Source organism: Dasypus novemcinctus, chromosome 17 (assembly GCF_030445035.2).
Source record: "Dasypus novemcinctus isolate mDasNov1 chromosome 17, mDasNov1.1.hap2, whole genome shotgun sequence".
NCBI lineage: Eukaryota > Metazoa > Chordata > Mammalia > Cingulata > Dasypodidae > Dasypus > Dasypus novemcinctus.
Window position 1 is genome coordinate 63,939,343 of NC_080689.1, and position 18,773 is coordinate 63,958,115.

The following is an 18,773-nucleotide window of genomic DNA, read 5'->3' on the forward strand; positions in this document are numbered from 1 at the left end:
ATCTCTAGCAAAACCACATGCTGTGGTTACACACAGCTCTAGTCCCTCTATCAGGACACATCCTTGCCAATTCAATCGCCAAGTGAACCTGCTCTGGCCACACAAGTCAATCTCTATCCCTGCCATCAGTAAATTCTAATATACTTTAAGGACTTTGCATTCCAGGGATGTTGATTTTGTACTACCTGTTTTTACCCCCAGCCTCCCAAAATAAATTCCCATCCTTGCCAGCACCAGGATTCTACTTCCCAGATCCTCTCCAATGACAGGAAGAGGAAACTACTCTGCAAACTGCCTCCCAAATCTTAGGCCCTTCTGCACACCAGCATTCAGTCCAATGTGTCATATCAGCTGGCACTGGGTCTCCAGTTAGGGTATCTGACCAGGATCCTGAAAACCTTACATAGCCACCCCCTTTGGATAAGCTGGACAGGACTCTAACCAGAGCCAGGAACCTTTAGTCAAATAAAGGGCAGCCAGAGAATTGTGGGAAGATGGCGAAGCAGGAAGCTTCTGGGAACTATTAGACAGTAACTGTCTCAATCAACTATTTCAAAACTCTGGAGTCCAGTAGAATACCATACAGCATCTAGGGAACAATAGGGAGAAAATTCTGGTACATGGAAATAAATGCCAGAGAATCACATTTACAGCACAGCTGTTACAACTACCCAACCCCCAATCTCGTGGCAGGCAACAGCGGGGTCCAGCCCTTGGCATAATTTGTTGGTGCCAGAAGGGGACAAAAGCTAGTTCAAAGATCCAGGGGTTGGGAGGAAGAGAATGGACCAAATGCTCCTTTGGAGGGCGGTGGACTTGGCCCAGTGTTTAGGGCATCCATCTACCACATGGGAGGTCCGCAGTTCAAACCTAGGCCTCCTTGACCCGTGTGGAGCTGTCCCATGCACAGTGCTGATGCGCGAAAGGGGTGCCCTGCAACACCGATTGTTCCCCGCATAGGGGAGCCTCATGTGCAAGGAGTGCACCCTGTAAGGAGAGCCGCCCAGTGTGAAAGAAAGTGCAGCCTGCCCAGGAATGCTGCCGCACACACGGAGAACACACAAGATGACGCAAGAAAAAGAAACACAGATTTCCTTGCCTCTGACAACAACAGAAGCGGACAAAGAAGACGCAGCAAACAGACACAGAGAACAGACAACCGGGGTCGGGGAGGGGGAAGGGGAGAGAAATAAATAAATAAATCTTTAAAAACAAAAAAGAAATGCTCCTTTGGATTAGCTACTTCAAACTGCTGGGCATCCAGTGCTGAGAGCTGCCAATGTTCTAACCCACGTTGGACAGAAGCAGTAAAAGAGACTTGAAAGACGACATACTTCTTCAGAGCTGCGGGAAGACAGTGGAGGGGATGCATTTGGTAGGCAAATGCCAAGTCAAGAAAGCACAGCTTTGGGGAGCCATAGAAGCAGCTGAAGGCACCCAACCTGGCTGCCCCCTCAGGGCAGTTTGGAGCCAGCCAGTGCTCCCTTCCAGGGGCCCTGGCCTTGCTCCAGCTGGGAAAGACTAAATTAGGAAATTCCTCTCTGGTGTTTCCCTACCTCTTCCCAGAATGTGCCCCCCAGGGAAAAGCAACTGGAGACTACAAAGGCAGTGAGAGAAACCATGGAGGCCAGTGGCTGGGGCAAAGGCTGCCAAGGCTGGCCTGCTTTACCCCCTGCAGGGGAACACCAGGGAGAGGGAGGATGTCTGTGGCCTGAGAAGTAGAGGACAGGGAGCTTTCACACTCCATAAACAGGGAACCCCTAACACCACTAGCAAGCACAAGCCCAGCACAAGACACAGGCCAGAAGAGACAGGGAGGCCCCTGCACTTTGCATTCACCACGGGCTGACCTCCCTGATAAGAAGACTCACCCCTGCAGAGAGTCCAGCCAATGCATATCCAGTTTGCAAACTGCTGAAAGGGTTTCTGCTAAGGTTTATTTGGTTTTCTTAGCTCCTGACACACAAGAAAACCTGTCCTATCATGAGTTGGATAGAAACTCAAGAAACAGGTCAAGGAATAAGACTGAGCTAACATTAATATATGAGTATGTATAGTATGCCATGAGAAATCAAAGAAACTGGAAACAATGATCCATTCAAAGAAAAGAGATACAAATCCAGAAGACAATGAAGGTGACCTGACTGTGGATGTACTAGACAGACTTGAAGTGATCTTCAGTTTGCTCAAGGAGATGAAGTTGGCTGGGGGGGGGGGGGGGGGAGGAAGGAATGAAAGGTTTTCAGGGATTTAAAAAAAAAAATGAGCATGGGAATCTCAAAGAGCCAGAAATTTTAAAAAGGAACCAAACAGAACTACTGAAGACCACAATAATGAATATGAAAAATTCCCAGGAGGCTTTCAATAGCAGATCAGAGCTGGCTGAAGAATGAATCAATGAACCTAAACACAAGACAAGTGAGTCAGGTGGAGAAGAATTCAAAATAAAAAATAGTCCAAGAGACCTCTGGGATACCATCAGGCATACCAATATTTGCATTCTGGGGGTCCCAGCAGAAGAGGGGAGAAGGAATGTTCAAAGAAACAACAACTTCCTAAGCTCAGCAAGAGATGTTAATATGAACATCCAAGAAGCTCAGAGAATACCAAGCAGGATCAAGTGGAAGAAATACACCCTGTCAAATCCTGATCAAACTGTTGAAATACTTAGCGGGCTGCAAGATGACAAATGCCAACCAAGAATTTTATATTCAAAAATGAGGGAGAAAATAAGATTTCCAGATAAACAAAAGCTGAGGGAATTCACCCCCACTAGACCTGTCCTACAGGCAATGCTAAAGGGAGCTATTTAGAGTAAAAGGGAAGGACATTAGACAGTGGTTCAAAGCGGCATAGAGAAATAGAGACTCCTGGTAGAGGTAAGCATAGGGGCAGTTACTCCAGTAGTGTTGTATTTTATGGTAGGCAACTCTAAATCTTACCGCGGCAGCTAAAATGCAAATTAATAAGGACAGAGTGGGAAGTGGACTTGGCCCAGTGGTCATGGCATCCTCCTACCACATGGGAGGTCCACGGTTCAAACCCCGGGCCTGCTTGACCCATGTGGAGGAGGCCTATGCGCAGTGCTGATGCGCGCAAGGAGTGCTGTGCCATGCAGGGGTGTCCCGTGTAGGGGAGCCCGACGCGCAAGGAGTGTGCCCCGTAAGGAGAGACACCCATCCCGAAAGTAAGTGGAGCCTAAGAATGGCACCGCCCACATGGAGAGCTGACACAAGATGACTCTACAAAAAGAAACACAGATTCCCATGCCACTGACAACAACAGAAGCGGACAAAGAAGTAGACACTGCAAATAGACACAGAGAACAGACAACTGGGGTGGGGGATGGGGGAAGGGGACAGAAATACATAAATTAATAAATCTTTAAAAAACAGTAAGGACAGAGATCTAGAAGATAGATACAGGAATGGTACATGCGGATGTTATTGAAGTAGGTACCAAATTAAATGATTGATAGGGTTAAGATGCTAAATTTCAGCTCCACAGGTAATCACCAAGTAAGCAAATGGAAAATATCTTCAAAGAAATGTTTTTCAAAATGGCGTAGTACCGAAAGCCAAATATGAGAGTAGGAATTAAAAGAATTGAGGGTCAAAAAAGTATATATATATAAAACTTGCAAATTCAAAATAGAAAAATGGCAAAAGAAAGTTCTGCATTATCAGCAGTTACTTTAAATGTAAGTAGATTCAACTCCCCAGTCAAAAGGCAGATTGGCAAAAGTGGATAAAGTATTACCTAACTATATGATATCTACAAAAGACTCATCTTAAATTCAAAAGTCATGAATAGGTTAAAAGTAAAGTGACAGAGGAAAATATATGCCATGAAAGTAGTAATATAAAAAAAGGGGGAGGGAGGAAAATATACGTGATTCAAGTGGTTGACCACCTGCTTTCCACATGGGAGGCCCCAGGTTCAGTACCCAGTACCTCTTAAAACAAACTAAAACTCAAGCAAAACAAAAAGTCAACTCAGGATAGCCAATGAAGCTCACTGGTTGAACACCGGCTTCCCACATACAAGATCCTGGGTTCAATCTCTGATACCTCAAGAAAAAACCAAAAAACAAAAAACAAAAAAAACAGAGCTGGTATAACTATACTAATAACATAAAATAGACCTTAAGTCAAAAGCAGTTATGAGGGACAAAGATGGCCATTAGATACTGGTAAAGGGGTCAACGCAACTAGACAGGTATAAATACATACATACACTTAGCAGCAGACTCCTAAAATATATTCAGCAAATTTTGACAGATTTGAAGGGAGAAATAAACAAAATAAGCAATTCTACATTAGGAAATTTCAATATACCACTTTCAATAATGTCTAGAACATCTAGATGGAAGACCAATAAGGAAATAGAAGAATTGAACTATACTCTCAACCAACTAGACCGAACACACATACAGAGAACACTTCATCCAACATCAGAATATACATTCTTCTCAGATACAAATGGATTATTCTCCAGGGCAGGCCATATCTTAGGTCATAAAAGAAGTCTCATTCAAAAATATTCAAGTCATACAAGGTATCTTCTGTGAACATAATGGAATGATACTAGAAATATCCGAGGAAGAAATGGCAAATTCACAAATGTAGAAATTAAAAACCAATGGGTTGAGCAGCCTGCCCAGGAATGGCGCCGCCCACACTTCCCGTGCCGCTGACGACAACAGAAGCGGACAAAGAAACAAGACGCAGCAAATAGACACCAAGAACAGACAACCAGGGGAGGGGGGGAAATTAAATAAATAAATAAATCTTTAAAAAAAAAAAAAAAAAAAAACCAATGGGTTAAAAAAGAAGTCACAAGGAAAGTTAGGAAGTATTTTGATGTGAATGAAAGAGAACGCATGACATACAAAAACTTAAGGGATGCAAAGGCAGGGCTGAGGGAAATCTTTAGCTCTAAATGCTTAAATATGAAGAAAGGTCTTAAATCAGAGAACTTACCTCAAACTCGAGATCTAGAAAAACAACTAATCTCAAAACAAGGAAAAGGAAGGAAATAGACATTAGAGTGGAGTATATGAGAATTAAATAGAAATCAACAAGAAGTTGGTTATCTGAAAAAAAAACCCAAAAAAACATTTATCTATAAGGGGGAGGGTAAGGGGGCAGAAAGGGGTGGAAAGAGGGAAAGAGGGGAAGAAAATCTGAAATGAAAAAATACCACTAGCCCACAGAAATGAATAGTAATACCTAGATGAAATGAACGAAGTCCTAGAACACAAACTACCAACACTGACTCAAGAAGAAATAGATAGCAGTGAACCAATAACTAGTAAAGAAATCAGATCAGTAAGCATCTCACAAAGAAGAGCCTAGGAGCAGGTGGTTTCAGGGGAATTTTACCAGTGTTCCAGAACAATGAACACCAAACCTGCTCAAACTCTTCCGCAACCCCCCCCCAAAAAAGTGAAGAGGAAGGAACACTCCCTAACACATTGGAAGCCAGTATCATCCTCATATCAAAGCCAGATAAAGATACTGTAAGAGAAAACTATAGACCAATATCCCTTATTAATACTGATGCGGAAATCCTCAAAATACTAGCAAGCTGAATCCAACAGCATATTAAAACAATTATACAGCATGACCAAGTGGGATTCCTACCAAGTATGCAAGGGTGGGTCAACATAAGAAAATTAATTGAATATACCACATTAACAGAATAAAGGGGGGGAAAGCTAAGTGATCATCTTAATTGATGCAGAAAAGGCATTTGGTAAAATCCAGCACTCCTACTTCATAAGCACACTCAAAATTAGGAACAGAAGAAAACTGTGACACAAAAGGAGGCACCCATGAAAAACTCACAGCTAATATAATTAATGGTGAAAGACTGAGAGCTTTTTCCCCTCTAAGATCAGGAACAAGACAAGGATGTCCACTTTCCCACCTGTTAATTCAACATTGTACTGGAAATTTTAGCCAGAGCAATTGGGCCTTAGAAAGAAAGGCCGTCTAAGTTGAGAAGGAAAAATTAACTTTCCTGATTTGTAGATTTCATTATCCTATATAAAAAAAAAAAAAAAGCTGGGGGGGACAGGGGAGGGAAGAACCATAGAGCTGCTAGAACCAATAAATGAATTCAGCAAAGTAGTAGGGTGCAAGATAAATATGCAAAAGGCAATAGTGATTATATCCACTAGTAATGAACAATCATTCAATAGCAGCCACAAAAATCAAATATCTATGGGAAAGGAAAAAAAAATATCTAACCGAGGATGTAAAGGATTTATACAGAAAACTTTAAGACACTGCTAAAAAATCCAAAACGGCCAATGGAAGGGCATTCTGCGTTCATGCATTTGAAGACTAAATGTCATTAATATGTCAATTTTACACAAAGAAATTTACAGATTCAAGGCAACCCCAGTCAATTTCAACAGACTTCTTTGTAGACATGGAAAAGCCAATCGCCAAATTTATATACGAGGGTAAAGGCCCCTGAATAGACAAAACCATCTTGAAGAACCACCAAGTTGGAGGACTCACAGTTTCGAATTTTAAAATTTATTACAAAGCTACAGTCATCAAAGCATCATGTTATTTACAAGAATAAAGACTATGGAATCTAACCCAGTTCAGAAATTAACCCTCACATCTATGATCAACTAATTTGACAAGGATGCCAAGTCCTGTCAATGAGGAAAGAAGAGCCTCTTCAACAAATGATTCTGGGAAACCAGGATGTCCATGTGCAAGAGAATGAAAGTTCACCCCAATACCTCATACCATATACAAAAAAAACTCAAAATGGACCACAGACCTAATATAAGAGCCAGAACTACAGAACCCCTAGTAGGAAACATAAGAAAGCATCTTCAGGACTTTGTGTTAGACGAAAGTTTCTTAGACTTTACACTCAAAGTACTAAAAGATAAATGGAACTTCATCAAAATTAGTTTTTGTAGAAAGGACTTTATCATGAAAGTAAAAATATAAACTAGTCAGGGGATAAAATATTTAGAAGCCACATATCTATCCAACAAGCGTTTAATATCTAGAATATATAAAGAAATCCTACAACTAAAAAAGACAACCAATTTTTAAAATGGGCAAACTACTTGAATAGACATTTCTCCAAGAAAATATACGAGCGATCACAAAGCACATGAGATATTTAACATCAGCCATTAGGAAAATGCAAAGCAAAACCATAATGACATACCATTTCATACCCATTAGAATAGCTACTATTAGAAAAAAGGAAAACTAAAAGTATTGATGATTGGAAAGAGGAAAAAATTAATTCATTGCTGGTGGGAATGTAAAACGGTGCAGCCACTGTGGAAGGCAACTGGTAGTTCCTCAAATTACAGAGCTACCATGTGACCCAGCAATCTCACTTCTGGTTCCATAACCAAAAGAAATGAAAGCAGGGACTCAGATATTTTCATACCCGTGTTCATAGTGGCATTATTTACACTTGCCCAGAGATGATAGCAACCCAAGCATCCATCCACAGATGAAGAAAAGGGGGTACATAAACAATGGATTATTCAGCCATAAAAAGGAAATTCAGATACATGACACACACGGATGGCCCCTGAAGACATCATTTTAAGTGAATAAGCCAGACACAAATGAATATTGAATGATCTCATGGATATGAAAAAATTAGAATAAAACTCAGTCAATCTAGAATATCATTTACCAGGGGATGGGGTGGGGGTAGGTAATACTAGGAGGCAATGCTCAAGATGTACTCATTTTCTCGTTGGGATCATGAGAAGTTTTGGTAATGGATGGTGGTGATTGTAGTAATTAGAGCACAACATTGTGGACATAACTACATACTTGAATAATTAATAGGAAACTTAAAAATTAAAGAATAAAAATTTTTAAATTTATTGGACTTACCACACTCAGCTAAGATGGAGGTGAAGAAGGACAACCACCACACCATGGAGCCTAGAGTGATTACAACTGAAAATGGGAGGATTGCATCCAGCATCCAGGTGGAATCTGAGCCTCCTCTTGACATAAAGGTGCAATGGACACAACCAATCCAGTGTCCACATAGAAGAGGTGGCATTGGATTGGGAAAAGTGGACATAATGGACAAAGGGTATGGGGAAAGGCAGGAAGAGATGAGAGGTGGAGGCGTCTTCGGGACATGGAGCTGCCCTGGATGGTGCTTCAGAGGTAATCACCGGACATTGTAAATCCTCACAGGGCCTACATGATGGAATAGAGGAGAGTATGGGCCATGATGTGAACCAATGTATATGAGGTGCAGAGGTGCCCAAAGATGTACTTACCAAATCCAATGGATGTGTCATGATGATGGGAACGAGTGTTGTTGGGGGGGGGGAGAGGGGGGGTGGGGGGGTGGGGTTGAATGGGACCTCACATATATATTTTTAATGTAATATTATTACAAAGTCAATAAAAAAAAAAAAAAAAAGGAGACGTTTTAGGTTATATGCATGTTACTAGAATAAGAATTTTTTAAAATCCAAGGAACACAGTGAACCCCAAGTGAAATCATGAACTACGGCAAGTAGAACAATAACATAGGTGTGCTTTCATCTATTTTAAATGGATCACACCAATGCAAGGTGTGAACAGCATGGTAAATTTTCACAAAATTGTTGTAATGTTTTAGCATGGAAATAGCCACACTTCAAGTTATAGATGTTGACACCTAGATGACTTTAAGAAGGAACACTTGACCAGTCTCCTGATGGGGGAGATAACTCTAGTTGTAGGCAGTATGCTCTGGTAACAAGTGCATGCTGAGTCACCACTGCCACCCTCTGCCCAGAGCCTGTTCTCGTTTTTCAAGCACACCATACAGCTGGCAGGCAGGGTGGTGCTTCTGGATGATTCTCTATGCACAGATTTATGGGGTGCAGAAGTATTGTTGCTATAGCTCAGATCATCTGGGTCTTGTTTCTAGAAACCATATTTGGTATCAAACAGTATAATTTGAGAGACTTTGGCGATTTAAATCAATATATCTCAGATGTTTAACTGACCAAGTTTCATTAAGTAGTTAGGGTGATGTTGAAGGTATGGAGAGAAAAGTATTACCCAGTCGACTATAAACTTACGATCTTCTATACTGGGCAACTAAATATTACGGCAGAGGAAAATCTTAATTGCTCTGTCTTTAAGCAGAAAAAAAAAATCATTTCTGTTGCACAAAACACAAGGAAAACCTAAGGCAGCCACCTGCACAAGTCTAAACACTATGTCTACACCACAACCCAACCATTCACTTTGGCCAATAGACAATCCATCCCCATTGCAGGACGTGTCCTCCCAGCACCACCTGACCAGTACTGGGGGACAAGCAGAAGGAAAGAACCAATTCAGCAATACATTGTACACCTGGCTGTTTCTGCCCTAACTTGACATACTATTTCTCTTCTCTTCTCTCTCTCTCCTCATCTGTCTTTAAATACAAACCTATGACCTTCACTTGATCTGACGGCTTTTCTCTTGCTTCCATTCTTTTGATCCCTCTTCTAACAGACTTGCAGGTTGACTGGAACTTGAACTTTGTGACTTCTCTCTGTTTGGACACCAAATCTTTACCAATAATAGTCCCTCAACCTTCTCCCTACAAGTTGACTTCCAGCCCACTCCTCTACTATCAAATGCTGAATCTGGTTGCTTCCTCAGCACCCCTGTAGCTTCTCACAGCTTCCCATGGTGGCCAAAACTCCTCCTTGATCTTTTGACCCCACCTTAGCTCCTCTGCCTTCTTTCTCATGGCTCCTCCGTCCTCTAGCCAACAGGTGTTCCCTGGGGCTCACTTCTAAGGTCTCTCTTCTTCCCTTTATTGATTCATTTTCACACCTTCTGTGGAACAAGCCCATAAAACCAGCCCAGCCTTCCAATGCCTTTTGGACACTTCTGAGCTATGCCACCCTGATAATGGCGGTAATCCCAGGGATTTCATTTTGCAAAGCAGGCTCTCTACATGCCAAGGTTCAGTTAAATATTTAGCAGTTATCATCCAGGTGCCCTGGCAGTGACAAGAGCCAAGTATACAGATGGTTAGGAATGTGATCAAAGCTCATGTAAACCTGGATTCAAATCCCAGCCTTGACATTTCTTAGCTCTGTGGGCTTAATTTTAGTTGCTCCTTCTATAAAACAGGCATTGGAACTAGCTGACGGGATCATCAGACATGAACTGGAAGTATACATCAAGTACCAGGCACACAAAAAAGGCTCATTAGATGATAGCTAGTGACATTCTGAATTCTTAAGCCTTTACCTCAGCATCTTTGGCTCCTTCCAACACATCACTGAGAATTTGTATGTATTCAGTTGCCCCTATAAGGATATCAACTTTGCTAGGCTTCCTGCTTTGTGGAGGAATGGCACAAGTGCCTTCAGTTTGGCAAAACCACAACTGAGATTTTTTTATCTAGTAAACAAAAAGGTACAGTGACACAGAGAAGCTAATTTGTACATATACCTCCCCAAACAACGGAAAGGGCTTGTGAAGCTCATTTCTACAGCCCTTTTATCTAGCTGGCGAATCTAAGCAGGCGTATTCTGAAGAGCAGTAGTTCCACTGGCAGAAACTTTCAGGGCAAAAGGAGCAGCAAAACTCAGCACTGTGGGTGAACCAGGGGGTACGTCTACATCGTCCCTTGACCGTCCCCCACCCACTGGAGAGTGCACCCGCTGCACTGTAGCGCTGCACTGTAGTAGAGAAGCACTAGGAAGTCTTTGTTAAAAACTCCAAGTCAACTACACCAGGATGGAAAACCCCCTCCCCCATTCACTACCTTTATAAAGCCTGTAGGGTATTTAATCACTCAGCCTCAGGTTGTTTATCTGCAAAGTGGAGAACACCAACCCTGTAGCTTTTTGTGGTGAACAATGTAATGGACACACAAAAACACCTCACTAAGCATCACACACTTAAAAGTCATCAGTAAATGGTACTGATGACTAAAATGGACACACACTTGTCTACTCAAACACTGTGCCACCAACCCATCAAGCTTTTCTAGCTGAGCTAATATTATAGTGGCCAAAGAATCTCTAGTTGATGACACTTGAAACCTAGCATGAGGTGCCTCATTTTTTTGTCAGACAGGTCCGAGGCCCTGGGCTACCAGCACCTCATTTCTCTGGATTGTGACACCTCACCACCCTCTTTCCCAGCTCTAAAGTCCTCAAACTCTGACGACCTTGCCCCTGGAGGATACAGGCCTTAGAAGAACTGGCTCCCTGTGGACACCACCAGGAGCTGCTTTGACACCGAGTTGTGGAGGAAAAGGTGGAAGGGGGCGTCCTTTGCGACCTGAGCACTGGACCAGCCCACAGGGCCGAGAAACTGAGGCTCAACGCACGTGCACTAATGAGCTCTATAAAAGCACCTGTCGGTGGAGACATTTTTGCAGCTGTCGGGAGCCTCAGCTGTCCCCCTTCAGGACCCGGTTCCCGCGAAAGCCCAGGCGGTGAGGAGCCCACACGCGGGGCGCACAAAAAGCAGCCGGCTATGGTAAGGGCACCAAAGCCACCATCACTCCCCTGTCAACCAGGCGCAGGAGGCGGACCTCAGGAGGTCCAAAGCCGCGGGGAGCGCGGCCGCCCGGGGAGGCTGAGAGGGCAGGGCCAGCCCGCCCGCGGGAAGGGGTCGGAGGCGGCGGAGCAGCGAAGGCCCTGGACGCCCGCGCTCCTTGGCCTTGGCCCCGCGCCGCTGCTCCAGCACCAAGTGCACGTCCCGGGTCGCCGAGGAGTCGCCGAGGTCAGACGCCTGAGCCGGCAGGTGGCAGCCAGCTGGGCAGCGGCCCGAACTGCTCCCGCAGCACGTCCTGCAGCACCTCGGCCTCCGGGGCGTCCAGGAAGGCGGCGGCGCCGGGCTGGGCCCTGACGGCTCAGGCGCAGCGTCCATGGCTGAGCGCGAGGCCGGGCCCGCCCCCCACAGCCCCTGCCCTGCTGGGCAGAGGAGAGGCCGCGCTCAGGGAGAATTGGGCCGCCAGGGTTCAAGGCAGGAATCGGTTTTTAACTAGCTCCACCTGTGATTACCATGAGCCTTGACTAACAGCACTGGTTCCCGACCTTGACTGCACCTGCCATCCCCCGGCGGGGGGCGGGAGGAGGGAGGGAAGCAAGTCCAAAATAGACGATTCCAGCCCTATTTCTACATGTGTATTCAAAAAGACACCGGTACATATGCATAAATTCACATACATGTGCACGTATGCAGAGATGCAAATTGACTGCATATGCAAATTTTTAAAAATCCATTTTCAAATAAATGTTGTAGAAAAGGTGAAAGAATAATAACAAAGAGCTCCTGCCTCCACTTCTCTCTACTATTTAATCACATTTGCTCCATCACCCTTTTCTATGAATAGTCCCATTTTCATTATTCTTTTTCTGGACTATTTTAGTTGCAGAAATGATGTTCCAACAGGGAGGGAGGAAGGAAGAGGAAGAAGAAATTCTCATTGTGTCTGGCCTATGCTGATTCCAGAAATTCATGGGCCCATACTGATACGAATTGGAGAAGGGAAAGTACTCTCTCACTATAGAATGCCACCAATTTGGCCACCATCAGGGAGTCAACACGGACACCAAGGAGTTGCTCCTCACGAAATAGTTCTCAATGACAAAAGGAAAACTAGTCAGTTTAGGGTGAAACCACCTGGCAGGCACCCCTTTGACCAGGTGATCAAGGTTAGCATCAGCAGTGGGGGCACAGGTAACATCGTGCAACTCCTGATGAGATGCACGGAGAAAAGCCGAGCACCGTTTCTATGGGATCCCTGCCAAGAAGGCCTGACCTAAGTCTCCACATGAGGAAACACTGGGCAGATTCAGCCAACAGAAGGCTTGTGTACTTACCCGTATACACTTATATCTACATCTATGTGTGTGCATATCTTATGCATGTGTTTATTTTTAAAGCCATGAGTGCACATTAATAATTTCAGTTCCAACCCAACACCTCAGATTTCTCTCTAGTCTTCCCCCTTTCCTTATTTTTAATTCCCTTTTCCAACAGTGAGAATCCTGACACCCATTATCCTCAATATATTGATTTATTGGCCCAGTCGCTGTGCATAGCCAATTTCCTAAGCACACCAGCCACTCCCTTGGCTCCCTGCCATCTACTTGGCCCCACCTCCTGCCCAGCTCCCAGCCATGCCACTCTCTAAGGGAAGGGCAAAGGAAAAAGAAGAAGACACACCAAATTGTAAACCATAGTTCCTGAGCAGTGAGTCTGGGAGTGAGGTATGATCTGTGTGTCATGTCTTTTACATTGTTCACATTTTTCACAGTAAACATCAGGCACTTTTGTAAAAAAAAGGATTTAAGAAAAACAAGTTTGTTTGGCCTAGGTACATTTGATGTTATCTTCTGGTACGCAGATAGAAGACAGCAAGAACCATTTATGTAGGAATGAAGCTTAGAATGGAGACAGTTCAGCTATTCACTTAGTTTTCCTTGACAACAGCAAAAATATCATTATTCTATTTTATTACCAAACCCTTGAGTGGGCAACCTAGTGTACATCAGGAGTCCAGTGTAAGAACTCCAGACTTTACTCATTCTTCTTTTCTGTTTTTGAGATTTATGTACTAATTTCTCCCTTCCCCCATTGTTTTTGCATTCACTATCTGCCTTCTGTGTCCATTGGGTGTGTGTTCTTCTGTGTCTGCTTGTCTTCTCTTTAGGCCGCACCGGGAACCAATCCTGGGACCGTCCAGAATGGTAGAGGGTTGCTCAATCTCTTGTACCACCTCAGCTCCCTGTCCTGCTGCATCTTTTATTGTCTCACCTCTGTGTCTCTTTTTCTTGCATCATCTTGCTTGCATCAGCTCTCCTTGTGGGCCTGCTCGTGCCAGCTCACCACACAAACAGCTTACCTTCAGCAAGAGACCCCAGGAATGGATCCCTGGACCTCCTATATGGTACACGGGAGCCCAATTGCTTGAGCCACATCCCTTCCTTTACTCCTTCCTCCTGAAGCAACCTCAGATCTCTTCCTGGCCTCTGTGTGTTAGCCATTTGTTCTGAAGAAAAGCAATCATGAACTCATTTGAGCTAACATGTTAAACCTGAGAGTGATTTGGTGTTGATTCCTTGACACTACATAGCATTTACTTGGCAAAAATTTTCATCTGTGTCAATCTCATTGGTTCCTCATAACCCTGTGTTAAAGGGAGAAGTATAGTTACTACTAATGTATTCATTCACTCAAATATATTCATTGATGACTCATATGACAGATATTGTCTTAGGACCTGGGACATAAAGGACTATTAACTTACTCTTGAAGAGTTTGAGATCAGAGGGAGCCCACTCGCCAAATGATAATAACCCTCTGATATGATGCAATCTCCTAGAGACATGAACAAGGAAAGAAGGGACTGATATCCTCTGTGATTAAAAAAAATATCATTCAAAATCCATGGTGGGTAAGAACTGAGACACAGGAGTCTGACACTAGCCATGTGACCTTGGGCAAGTCACATACTCTCGCTGAGCCTCAACTTCCTCTTCTGAAAATTAAAACCTACTCCACAGGCATTTGTGGGACAATGAATGAGAAAGCAAATGCACGTATGATGCTTGCAGTGAAACATGGGGAAACAAGAACCTGCTTGTTCAGGCAAAATCTTTCACTTTTTTGCCACAACTACCCTGCCCCCATAATAGGTATTTGTTGAGTGAAGGAATGAAGGAATGAATGATTAGGCAGATGAGTGAATTAGACATACCTATGAAATACTGGGGGGTAAGTATCCTCTTCCAGCCTGACAACATCACTTGGCTGAGGTACACAGCTCCTATCCCAGTTGCACTCATCTCGCACTGATCTAATGGCCTACCAAAGCTTTTCTCCTTTCCAGACTGCCTGAAGTATCTGAGCACCTCTGCACCTCAGAATACATTGCTTTCACTGGGTTTGCTCCTGCCTCCAGCCCTTCCTTTTGGGTCCAAACTAATGCCATGCTCAAGTACTGCCATTTTCCATGAATCCTAAATTCCTTGCTGTCCTTTTAAATGCTCATTTACTAGAATCAGTCCTTGGGATAAGGACAGACCCACACAGCTATCTTAGTGTACGGTGCCACTGCAGACAAGGAAGGGCTGCCTAGTTGGCTGATGGTGCAGGTGCCGGGTCTTGGGGCAAAGGGGAGAAGGGTGGGAAGCTGAGGCCAAAACTTTTACCTCTTTCTGATTGGACAGAGTTGCTCTGTTTCAAAAATCAGAGTGTCCACTTGTTCCAAATCATGCTTCTTATGCCCGCTCCTGGGATATGATAGGTAGGGGTACAACTTCTCCTGTGTGTTTCCACTGCTCACTCCTGTGTGTTTCCACTGCTGCTGCCAACTTTGTCTTTTCCTCTGTCTTCCTAGCTACTTGAGAGGGAAATGAGAAGACCTTGAAGCAGGTGCCATTTTAAACAGAGTGCCCCTAGTAGGCACTTTCCAAGATACATTTTTTTTTTCCATTTAAAGCTAAGAAAGGGAGAGTTAGGCAGGCAGCAAGAAGTAACCCCTGCCTCTCCAGGGGTGAGATGCGCTGGGACTTGACACATGGTAAGCAGTAAAAAATGCTGTCGTCATGGCCAATGTTTCTCTTCCCAGATGGGCCTGCGGACATCTAAAGGAAGGTCAGGGCTGCTCTCCTTACTCAGGAACAAATAACCAGCATTTCTCATGCCTCCCCAGGCACTGCCCTGGAAAGAGGACTTGTGCTCTGGGTAGAGGATTCCATCAGGTGAGAGAAGCAGAAGCTTTGAACAATTGGGGAACTGAACACCTGGATTTGGAGAATTTGCATTTTGGTGATTGGGTTTTTTATTTCTGTTTCCCTTCGGCTTTCAAAATCTGTGGCCTATAATCAGTCAGAATGGACATCATCCCAAATCTGTCAAAACTGAGTGATGGAGAACAGGTGTGGCTCAACTATTGGGCTCCCATGTACCATATAGGAGGTCCTGGGTTCAATGCCCAGGGCTTCCTGGTGAAGGAAAACTGGCCCTGTCGAGTGCCAGCCCACGTGGGATTGCAGCCCCACACAGGAGTGCCAGCTAATGCGGAGAGCTGATGCAGCAAAATGATGCAACAAGAGACAGAGGAGAGAAAATAAGAAGACCAAGCAGAATAGTGAGATGGGTGGCACAAGAGAGTAATCACATCTCTCCCATTCCAGAAGGTCCCAGAGCCACCAATGATAATACAAGCAGACACAGAAAACACACAGCAAATGGACACACAGAGTAGACAATAGGGGGACAGGTGGGGACTGAGGGTAGAAATATAAATCTTTTTCAAAAAATCAATTAAAAAAATGACTGAGCAATGAACAAAAAGGGCTGATGGGGGAAGTGTTGACTAAACCAGATGTCCTGTTATTGCAGCTATCTTATGTTAACTGAGTAATTTTCAAAGTTACATAAAAATAAAATTTTAAAATTATAGGCTATTTTATTTGTACATAAGGGACAATGGACTCTATCCCAAATCCCAGGAGTGGGGTGACCATGTCGAGCAGAGGGAGATTATCCCAGGGTTTGGTTTTCTTTCAGGCAGAGCCTCCTTAATGGACCCCACCTTCTTCCCACCTGGAGCCCCTACCCCAGGTGTCCCCACCTCCCCAGCACTTGGAGAAGGGGTTGAGACGTCCATGAGGTGATTGGGGGCCATTTCTAAACCTGGAGCTGTCCCCCTAGAGGGCCTCCTGCCACCCAACAGCAAAGGCTTCAGCCACTCATCCCAGCTGAGGGTCGATGCAGGATCAGAACCTAGTCTGGCTATTCCAAGCAGATTCCAAGAGCTTTCGAAGGGCTTTTGGTGCTCACTCATGGGGAGGGAGGAGGTGCTGGCTCCTGCAAGACCCGGCCCTTGGATCAGCCCCACAACACCAGCCAACTGACCTGCCCTGGAGCACCTGTCTGTGATGCTGTCACTGGAGCTCTGAGCTCAAGGACATACCACCAACGCTGCGCTCCAGGTTCAGGAAGCTTCTGCCACTACAGCTGCCACCTGACACCCACAAAGCTGATGAGCGGATAAGGGAAACTTCACATCTCCAGCACCTTGCTGGTCCACAGAAAATAGACAAAAAGGCAGGAAGATGAGTCCTCCCTGGATTCCACCACCTCCTCAGTCTCACACAACTGCTTCTACTTAAATCATCTTGATTGGTGTCCAGAATCCTGGACACAAGGGATTCTGGGAAATGAAACTGAGCCTTCCTGCCTCTGCAGTGCAGAAAAACACCTTAGAGCGGGCTAAGGGGCCTGAGCCACATCCTACTCCTCTTGGAGACTCAGCGGAATTGGCTCTTCTCCTGCGCATGCCTCAGGGTATCCACCTCCTGTGTCTTTCCTCCATCCTTTGCCCTGCGGCCCAGCTGGGAGGACCAATTCCCTCAGGGGGCCACCCCCTCCCACTGATCAGCTTTGGCTCAGACACAGGTCTGGTTCTCTCCTCTTATCAGGGAAGTCATGAAAGAGTTTCCATGAAGCAGACTTAGTAAGAGAAGCAAAGAGTGATGTAAAGAAAGGATCAAGGGGAGCAGCTGTGGCTCAAGCAACTGAGCTCCTGTTTACCACATGGAGGATCAGGCTTCGACCCCAGGACCTCCTGGGTAAAAAAAATAAAGATTTCCCAGACCTGCATAGAGAGTCACAGGCTTCTGTGCAGCGAAGTGACAGAGCAAAAGAAGATGAGGCAACAAGATTTTTATAAATTAAAAAAAAAAAAAAAGTCCAGAATACCTATCTAGGTCTAGAACTCAGGTCTGTGCCTCCACTGAGGTTCTTTTCCCAGGAGGTGTGAGGGGCCTCCCCCCAAGACTGCTCCCCCAGCCCCACATTCCTGGTCCCCCCAGCCCTGCAGGCCATCCTGCTTCCAGGCTCCATATTTCACTTCCCCCAGGGCCCCTCCCACCCCGCCCCCACAGGATGAGCCAGGGTTATTGTCTTGGTGGCACCAGCAGAGTCAACTGGAGGTCAAACGTGCCTCTCGCCAAAACCAGAGAAGAACAGCAGACTTGCAGGCGCTCCTATAGGCCATTGTCCCAGGAAACCGAGAAAAGCTCAATCCCCACAGAGACTCTCAGGTCCAGACCTTCCTGTTGCTACAGCAGCCAGGAGGCCTCGAGCCCTGCCAGGATGCAGAAAGCTAACTGGCCACCCCAGGAAGGGGCAGGGGGCCGCTTACAGCCTGGAGCCTGCGTGGCCTAGAAGAAGAGCAGATGCTTAAGCAGGGTCTGGGGGCTATAGGCAGAGAGTGGACCCCTTCGCGGTCAGAGGGGAAAGAGCGTTTGCAGCACAGGGTTTCATATGCCCTTTGAGCAAGTCATCCAAATTAGTGGCCTCAGCTTCCCATCTGTAAAATGGGGTTCTAATAGAACTTTCCTCAGAGAGTCATAGCAGAGTCAATTAAACCATCAAATGAAAACAGCTAACACTTATTCAGGGGATGTATGTGCCAGGCTCTGTTCCAGACTCATCATATAATTAACTTTCTTAATCTTTACAACCCCATGAGGGAGGAACTATGCTTATCCCCATTTCCCAGAAGAGAAAACTGAGGTAGGCAGGTCAAATGACTGGCTTTTCCAGCCAGTAAGAGACAAAGCTGGGACTGGACACGAACAGTCAAACCACGGAGCCTGGGTCCATGACCGTCCACCTCCCCTGCTCACAGAAATCCCACCATATTGTAAGTGACGGCACAATGGTAATGAGGGTTAATCAGCCACATAGAAAGCCCAGAAACTCATCTATTGTACTGAG

General features: G+C 45.0%; 1 pseudogene; it reads right to left on the reverse strand.

The window, feature by feature from the left end:
- Positions 1-8,669: 8,669 nt before the first annotated feature.
- LOC101411212 (factor in the germline alpha-like) overlaps positions 8,670-18,773 on the reverse strand; it is a 38,194-nt pseudogene continuing 28,090 nt past the window's right edge.